The sequence below is a fragment of the Chinchilla lanigera genome, unplaced genomic scaffold (genome assembly GCF_000276665.1).
Source record: "Chinchilla lanigera isolate Chin_1 unplaced genomic scaffold, ChiLan1.0 scaffold00051, whole genome shotgun sequence".
Lineage (NCBI taxonomy): Eukaryota > Metazoa > Chordata > Mammalia > Rodentia > Chinchillidae > Chinchilla > Chinchilla lanigera.
The window spans coordinates 6,725,044-6,734,758 of NW_004955452.1; the positions used below are offsets into that span (position 1 = coordinate 6,725,044).

General features: G+C 43.0%; 1 protein-coding gene across 1 annotated transcript in view; it reads right to left on the reverse strand.

Moving 5' to 3' along the window:
• Nucleotides 1-8,921, reverse strand: part of Wasf2 (WAS protein family, member 2) — a 75,111-nt gene extending 66,190 nt beyond the window's left edge. The window contains exon 1 of the mRNA XM_005394909.2: nucleotides 8,723-8,921. The gene's annotated coding sequence lies outside the window, so the exon portion shown is untranslated. The remainder of the gene's footprint in view (nucleotides 1-8,722) is intronic.
• Between the last annotated feature and the right edge of the window lie 794 nt (nucleotides 8,922-9,715).

Genomic DNA, 9,715 nt, shown 5'->3' on the forward strand with positions numbered 1-9,715 from the left:
CAGCAGCACAGCACCTGCCTGGCAAGCGCGAGGTTCTGAGTTCGATTCCTGGTACGGGGGGGGGGGATAGTTGCACACAAAAAAAAACTTGCGATCCTCAAAAAACCAAAATAAATGAATATTTCCATTTTAGTGCATTTCATTGTATTAACTCTTCATTTTAAGAATCTTATACTAGGGGCTGGGGATTTAGCTCAGCAGCAAAAGCACCTGCCTGGCAAGCGCAAGGTCGTGAGTTAGGTTCCCAGTACCAGAGAAAAACCAAAATAAAATAAAATAAAATAAAATAAAATAAAATAAATAAATAAATAACTCGTTCTAACCAGGTATGTATGGTGGCACACACCTATAATTGCAGCTATTCGTAAGGCTAAGGCAGGAAAATCATAAACTTGAGCACAGCCTGGGTAACTTAGCAAGATCTGTCTCAAAATAAAATGAAAAGGGCTGAAGATGTAGCTCAGTGGTAAAGCCATGAGTGAAGCATGGCTAGCATCAAAAAATTTAAAAATGTAATTTAAAATAAATAAATAAATCTTAAAAAGACAAGATTCAATCTAAAACCTGTCATCCATTAGTTGAATGACTTTGAGGAAGTTACATAATCTCTCTGAACCAATTTACTTTGTATCTATAAAATATAACTAACATAATTTATCTCAAGAGCTGGGCCTGACTATAATGGTATATACCAAAGTAGAAGCACTGTGCTTTGCAAATTATCACCTACTGAATGCTGAAAGAGCTTCAAAGGTAGAGAAAGGGGCAAAGTTGGACTTCTACCTCTCATAAATCCACACATGCCTTTGGGATAAAGAACACTACAGTTCCCAATTGTGAATGGAAGGGAATATCAATGAGGATGACCCAAGACCTTCGACACACTTAAAACAATTTCTCAAGACCTGACTTGAGAGGTTTTTTAGACTGAGTACTTGCTGGAACAAAGCACAACTGGGAGTAGTGGGAGTGCTCAATTCTAAATACTTTTGAGAGTAGAAGAATTATTCTTGCCTACCGTAGTGACACTTGTTTGTAATCCCAGCACTGTGGGAGGCCAAGCAGGAAGATCCCAAATTCAAGTCTCACTTGGGCAATTTAGTGATGTAGTGAGATCTTGTCTCATAATAAAAAATAGTATTTAAAAAAAAATCCTGAGGGGCTGGGGATTTAGCTCAGCGGCAAAAGCGCCTGTCTGGCAAGCGCAAAGTCGTGAGTTCGGTTCCCGGTACCGGAGAAAAACAAAACAAAAAAAAAAATCCTGGAAGCCAGGTGTAGTAGCACACCCATTATTCCAGCACTCGAGAAGCTGAGGCAGGAGGACTGCTGTGAATTCAAGGCCAGCCTGGGCTACACAGTGAGACCTTGTCTCAAAACATTTAACAAACAAACAAGCCAGGGGATATAGCTCAGTATAAAGGCCCTGGGTTCAATCCCCAGTACCACAGAAAAAAAGTATACATATATATACATATATTGCTCTTGTTAGTTGACTACATCAATTACAAAATTTAATTTCACGAATCACATATACATATCTGTGTGATAAGCATGTATGCATACACACACATATTCACTCAAACTGTAACTGAAAAGATTGCTTTCTCAAAAGGGCTTTTATAGTCTAAAAATAAGGAACTTAATTTTGTTCAAATGAAATTAATCTTACAGCTAAGAAAATATGCTCAGCCTTTTCCATATTTTACCTGGAAAGAAAAGCACCAACAGTCTCCCCTATCAATTTCAAATTGTTTATTTTTACTAGCCTGAAAATCATGATGAAAAGCGAATTTTTCTGAGATACATCCATATCTGAGCATTATTTCCTCTGCAAGCATTCAACAATTCTTGTTTCTATTCTTCTCTTTTCTAATTCAATTCCGTTTGGTTTCTAAGTTAAGAAGTGTGTTTCATTTGCATAAATGGTAACTATTCTGAGATACTATTCATAACTTATACATTTGAATTCTCTAGAATACCATTCATAACTTCAAATGGAATAGGAGAAAATAAAACACTCATTCAACTTCACCTTAATGGTAACTAAAACATGAATGACTACAAGGTTACATTGCAGAGGGCTCACTTAAAGATAGCAAAGTTCCCAAACATCTACTGCCATGAACAAGGGAATGGAGAACCACTGCCTTGACCAATCTCCCTAACACAAAAATTACTGATCTTAGAAAAAGCATGCTTAGTCCAGTGTAGCGGAATACCCTGTAATCCCAGCACTTGGGAAGCTGAGGCAGGAGGATCGTTACAAGTCCAAGGCCAGCTGGGGGCTACATAGTGAGTTCAAAGCCAGCCTGAATCGGGAGTGGTGGCGCATGCCTATAATCCCAGCACTCAGGAGGCTGAGGCAGGAGGATCATCATGAGTTCGAGACCAGCCTGGGCTACAAAGTGAGCTCACAGTCAGCCTGAACTGCGTAGCGAGACCCTGTCTCAAAGGACAAAAAAAAAGAACAAAACAAAGCCAGCCTGAACTACATAGTGAGACCCTGTCTCAAAAAAATGAAAAGAAAACCATGTAGTTCAGTGGCAGAGCATTTGCCTGGCATGTGCAAGGTCCTAGGTCAATCCCCAACAGTACAGGAGGAAAACAAGAAAAAGATGTCAAACATAGTGGTGCACACCTGTAATCCCAATACTCGGGAGGCTGAGGCAGGATCATCATGAGTTCAAGGCCAGCCTGGGCTACATAAGCAAGTTCAAGGCCAGCCTGCACTATATAGCGTGACTCTGTCTCAGAAAGAAAAAAAAGAGGGGGGGGGAGTGAGGAAGGAAGGAAGGAAGGAAAAGCATGTCCATCAGTTAAACATGCTTTTTAGAGTTATAAAGTATCTATACAGGAACATCAAAAGATATATCTTAGTCACAAGCTCAAAAATTAGTAAAGAAAAATCCAGACAAATCCTGGCAAGTTCTTTTTTAAAAAGCAATGCAGGGCCAGGGATATAGCTCAGTGGCACAAGTGCCAGCCTGGCAAGTGCAAGGTCCTGAGTTCAATTCCTGGTACAAAAAACAAAAATCAATGCAGGTTATTCTCTAGGGTTAAACTTAGCTATAAGCTTTTTACAAAGTCTTTCCCAAAGCTGGGTACAGTGGTGCACTCCTGCAATACCAGCTATTTGGGAGCCTAAGGCAGGAGTATCACAGATTTGAGGTCAATGGGTAATTTAAGTAGACCGTGTCTAAAATAAAAATAAAGGGCCGCGGATATAGCTCAGTAGCACAAGTGCCTGCCTGGAAAGCACAAGGTGCTGAGTTTGATTCCCAGTACCAAAAAAAAATTTTTGTAAATAAAATTAAAAAGGGCTAGAGATGTGACTCAGTGGTATAGTACCTGTCTAGCATGTGTGGAACCACTGGGTTCAATTCTTACTCCAGTACCACAAAAGAAAGAAAAAAGATTCTTTCACATAAAGTAATGAACACTGTGATAGCTCTTTATTCCAGCTAGTTTTGGGGTTTTGTTTGTTTGTTTGTTTGTTTGTTTGTTTGGAGAAAAGGTCTCACTATGTAGTTCAGGCTGGCCTTGAGCTCACTTTGTAGCCCAGGCTGGTCTCCAACTTGCAACGATCCTCCTGCCTTAGCCGCCCAAGTGCTGGGATTATAGGCGTGCACCACCATGCCAGGCCTACTCCTGCTAGTCTTAATCAGTGATAAAAATTGAATTTACATAGACCTGTATAAATAATTCAGCTATCTGTACTGTTCTAATATTTTTAACTGAATAAAATTTGAACAGAATAAAAATAATGGGGCTATTTTTAAAGTCGTCACTTCCTGATTTCCCTCACTCTCCTTTCTTATCCAAAATAAAAAGACAAGAGACTGTACAGATTGACAGAATAGAGAGCACACATCTGAGGACATTCACACTCATCTCCTTCAACTACTCCACCACCTCTACCTGTTAATACAGTGGTTTTCAACAGGTGGCAATTTTGACAATGGCTGGGACATTTTTAGATGTCACAATGGGAGGGGGTAGGTGCTACTGGAATATAGTGGGTAGTAACAAGGATGCTATTTAAACATTGCTGTTTCCATGAAATTGAAGAGGAGCTGCAAAATGAAGAATAGAGAGACTACAATTTAAGCATTATTATCATTTACTAAGTCTACACTGTGTGCTGCACATTGGTCAGACAAAATGAACAATTTCGTCGTGCTTTAAGTAGCCCACACTCAGGTAGGAGAGTTTTGTAATTTGCCTGATACCAGGTTTGACTCTCTGGCCGATAAATGTTTTTAACAAGTATGTCATTCATCCTTTCCCAGGGAAGGCATCGGGGAATAAATGACTTTTCACACCAACTCTGAAGGGTGAGTGGGAAGCATCTCACCTTCTGCCTCTTCCCAATCAAGTTTTCCACTTCTTTGATCAGCAAAAGGCTATGTGTTTGTTTTTTGTTTTTTTTTAATCTTTTTGAGACAGAGTCTTGCTATGCAGTTCAGGCTGGCCTTAAACTCATTTTGCAGCCAGTGCTGGTATTACAGGCGTGCGCCACCATGCCCAGCAGCAAAAGGCTATGAAGCATCCATTATGTGCCATGTGCTGTGCTATGTTCTGGAGACCCAGTCAAACTAAAATTTTGCCTTTTTTTCTTTGGCATCACCATCGCTGGTACCTAGCAGTCCACTTCCCTCACTTAAATCCCCATGGATTCTGCATTTCTACCTACTTTTCAATTAAGTAACTGTTGCCCTAATCAATCTCAGTAAGGGCTGGGGATGTAGCTCAGCAACACAGCACCTGCCTGGCAAGCACAAAGCCCTAAGTTTGATTCCTGATACCAAAAAAGAAAATAGTAAAAAAAAAAAAAAATCTTAGTAATGTCAATGCCCAAAGAGTAAACAAAACTTGCAGTTGCCTGCTGATACAGATTGTATACAATCCTGCCTATTAATAAAATGAGGGTAGCAATGCCAACAATGAACTGAGTATGGGTGGAGAAAAAAAGATCTGCCAACTGTTAGACGCATGTTGGTATCTTGGAAAGCTATTTCATCCTTCAAAAAATCTTGGTCTTCTTCCATTCCACCCAATTCATCTGGATCAACAGCAAATTAAATCAAAAAAATCTTTCAGGGGCTGGGGATGTAGTTCAGTGGTAGAGTACCTGCCTAATTTGTCTGAGGCTGAGTTCCATCCCCAACCCTGAAGACAGAAAGAAAGGAAGAAAGGAAGAAATTTACTGAGCACTTACAATGTGTTATGTCAACAACTCCCAACCATAGCTGTGGGCTGTGAACTGACATCAGAGCTCTCATGTCAGATATGTACATTTTTCTTAACAGAAAATTCTGATACAAATCAAGTTTGAAGCCCTGGCCTTTAAGCATTACAGAATACAAAAGAAATATAAGAAACAATACCTGTCCTCAAGAATTTACCCAAAGTTACAACAGAATAACTTCAAATAAGATGTTAACTCCAGTACTATATAAATTCTTTTGCAATATTATCACTGCTTGGGCTGGGGATTTAGCTCAGCAGCGCAGCGCCTGCCTGGCAAGCGCAAGGTCGTGAGTTCAATTCCTGGTACCGAAAAAAAAAAATCTATATATATATATAGATACATAATATCTATATATATATATATTATATATATTATCACTGCTTATGAAATAGAAGAAACTGCGTGGACTGGATAAGAATTATTCTTTTTTTTTTTGGTTTTTTTTTCCTCCGGTACCGGGAACCGAACTCACGACCTTGCGCTTGCCAGGCAGGCGCTGGATAAGAATTATTCTTATTCTTTAGTCCAATCATATACCTACTACACCCAACTAACACACTATTCCAGTCTTTCTACTTCCCAGACAGTGAGGCACCATTCTCAGGAATAATGGAGGAAGGAGGATGAAATGAGGTCCCTGAACCAGGTGGCTACCTGATTTCTGGAAGGACAGAATTCTTCAAATCCATGCTGCCATAGGGCTTCCTCTAAAGAGAAGTCAGTCTTCATTCTCCAACACCACCAGTCAACCTCACTCTAGAGTGGAGGTATCTGAGAAAAGCTGAGTAGCCTGAGTTTTTAAAAATATGTTCACAGCCAGGCATGGTGGTGCATGTCTGTAATCCCAGCACTTGGGAGGCTGAGGCAAGGTCACTGCAAGTTCAAGACCAGCCCAGGCTACATAGTGAGTTGAAGGCCATCCTGAACTGCATAGAGATCCGGCCTCAATAAAACAACAAAAAAAATTTTAATTAAATTAAATTTAAAAATAAAAATATGCTCATAGAGGCCCCTGGACTCTTAAGCATCTAACTTCAAATAGCTGGTAAATACAAGTTTCTCATATAACACACACTTAAAATACGCTAAATCAAATATATTTCAGTAAACGCCTTAGCAAGATGTGCACATTGTAGAAGCTTCATAAATCAAAAATAGGGGGCTGGGGATTTAGCTCAGCGGCACAGTGCCTGCCCGGCAAGCGCAAGGCCATGAGTTCGATCCCCAGTACTGGGGGGAAAAAAAAAAAAACATAAATTAAAAATAGAGCTAAGTGTGGTGATACATGCTTATAATCCCAGCACTGGAGGCGGCTGAGGCAGGAGGATGACAAATTCAAGCCCAACCTGAGCAACTTAGCAACTTAGACCCTGTCTCAAAATTAGATGGATAGATAGATGGATGGGACTGGGGATGGATATAGCTCAGTGCAAAGGCCCTGGGTTCAGTCTCCAGTACCGAAAGAAAGAGAGAGAGACAGACAGACAGACAGACAGAGAATAAAAAGAGAGAAAAGGGCATGGACAGCGCACACCTGTAATCCCAACACTTGGGAGGCTGAGGTAGGAGGACCACTGCAAATTCGAGGCCAGCCTGGGGTACATAGTGAGTTGAAGGCCACACTGAACAACACGAGCCCCCCCCCACCCCGTCTCAAAAAAAAAGTATGTGTGTATAGACAAAGACTGAATTGATAACTATGTCAAGAAAATGAATCATCAGTGATAACTTACTTAGTAGTGTTCTGATTTTTAAAAGTTTATCTCAGTAGGTTTAAGATGTAAAATTACTTCTATCTAGAAGTTTCTGAACACCCAGCAAATTACAATTAACTTTTTCTGTGAAAGCGGAGCCTCAGATATGGACAGAGATGGGGACACCTCTTAAAGATCTCTTGAACAGGAAAAGTTTCACAGTTCTTTCCTTCCTTCTTCCTTTAGTTCCTGCTTCTGGTTTTAGAATTTCGAACAAAGAAAATACACACTGGCTCCACACTAAGAAACACCCTCTTTATTCACAACTTCCTCTTCCAATTTTCTTCCCCACCATTGAGAACGTGGGAACAATACCCACAACCAGACCTATTTTGATTAACCCAAATTTATGGTACCCAACAACTGCCTACCCCAAGCCCATAGTCTTTACTCAGCTAAAAGGAAGATAATGGGCAACACAAAGAAAAAAACATTAAGTTTCATTAGAGGCAAGCCATTAAGCCTTTCATCCCAAGAATCCCAAAGAAATGTGAACTAATAAATGAGAAATTTCTCCCACCCTAAGAAAATGTGACATTCTTATGAAGAAACACATTAGGCTGGCACCACCCTGAATCAAAAGTTAGGTCTCTACAGGTGATGGTGAATTTGTCACTACAGGACATCCAATCAGAGAACTCAAACTGAGCTCTCTGAGGTTCTAACACACTTCAAAGTGACTTGTACAACTTAGAAACAGCCCTAACTCACAAACTGAACAGAGGGGATGGACTTATAATTAACCATTCAGAGATCAAGAACCAGCCTGTCTCTACGCCAGAAATCAAATCAAGTATCTGGAACTAGATCCCCTCCTGCTCCCCATTTGTGACAAAACAAACTTCCCTAACACTATCTTTTAAGTGAGCAATGACTTGCCCTTTGCCCTTTGCCAGTGACTCTCGGAGGAAACACCTCCAGTCTGGTAAGTTCTGCACTTTACTGTGTGCTCTGAAACAGTTTCCTTATGTGTAAATTGTCTAGGATAGCTGAAAAAATTAAACAGAAACATATGCCAAGGTTTGGCATATAGTAGGAACACCATAAAGGTTGTTCTCCCTCCTCTTGACTTCTAAGCCTAAATTCCAGGGAGCCCCAAGAATCTCCAAGGGTTCCATCTGCCTCTCTGACGATGAATAAAACTTCCCCAGCTCAGAGGCCCTTAGGTGGCTGGGGGGCCAGGACCCCATCGTGATCCGGGGGGTGCCCAGCGCCTTCACAGAACAGCCCCTGTAGCCAACTCGCCTCCTTACTCTGCCGACCATTGTGTGTGCGTGTGCGTGTGCGTGTGCGTGTGCGTGTCCCTGCTCGCAGCTCCCCAACTTCGCAGGCCAGGACCTCAGAGAGCACCTCAGTTACTTCAGGGTCCACAGCTGGGAAGTGAGGCTTACCCTGGGTAAAAATGGAAGTGACTTGCCCAAGACCACACCAGCGAGTGGGCGGCAGCGCCGGGTCGGGTCGGGTCGGGTCGGGTCGGGACACTTCCGCAGCCTCACGCACTCGCGAACCCTTCCCCGTCTCCGCGGGGGACTCCTAGTCACTCCTTCCCTGCGGAGCAGACTAAGACGCCACCCAGCGCTGACCGCTCGCCGGCTTCTGAGAGTCCACAGCAGCAGGCTCGGCGCCCACTACCCCCGGGACCCGCGGGCTTTGAGGGGCGGCCGGCCCGGGGCCAGCGTCTCCCCACGGGTTCCGCCCAAGAGGACTTGTTGCTCACCTGGCCTCGATCTGTCGCCCTGAGACAGGAAGAGCCGGCCTCCCGCCCAGTCCCTGAAGCTGGCCTGCTCCCGCCGACCGACTCTCAAGGCGGCTACACAGCCGGACCCCCTCAACGCGCTACGCCCCCAGCCGTGATAGTCCGGCCCGCGTCCGCCATTACGCGATTCCCCGCCCTTGGACACCGCCACACCCCGCCAAACATCCTGATTGGCTCTCCTCCCCACCCACCCTGAGTTTCTGGCCATTTCATTGGCCAGGATGAGCTGCCAGTTAGGTACATACGCAAAAGACGTACTCTAGGGTAAGGTCCCTGGAGCTCCACCCGACCGACTTCCGCAATCGGAGTAAACAGCAAAGGACAAACCAAGTGAAGTGGGGGTAGCGATTAAGGCTAATCAACTCTTAAATTCATAGTAGAAAGATACTATCAAATAAAGTGTGAAAACTCGCCCAAAGTGTGTTGAAAAACGATTTCTTCTTGTTAGAGTCCAAAGAACCAAACTTTTTGATAAAAGGAGGGTGCCAAACCTACGAACTTTCTATAGAAACCCCTCAAACTGCAGTTAGTTTTGTCCCTTCACGCCCGGTCTCTGACCCGGCGGAAAGTAGGGTGGGGACAATGAGTCACAGGCTCCTTCCTTCCCCTAATGGATTCTTCCTGGGCGAAGCTTTGGACATGGGACTCTGAGCTAGCTCTGAGAAGCCACTGTTGGGTGAGCTGGACCCAGGTTCAACTGCTACTTCACTTTGTGACGTAGACAATTCCCTGAATTTATCTGGGTCTCAGTTTGTCCTTCTGTAAAATAGGCACAGCAGGCTTCGGCCTCAGTAGCCTTCTCATGTGCAGAAGTGGTTTTTGAGGATTCGTGCCTCTTTTTGACTATAAAAAGCTGCACCCGGAGAATAATGTGACAAACGCACAAGTTAGCAAAGATACGTCACTTAGTTATCTAGAGCAACTCTATAAGGCAGGTACTGTTCTCCGCTTGTA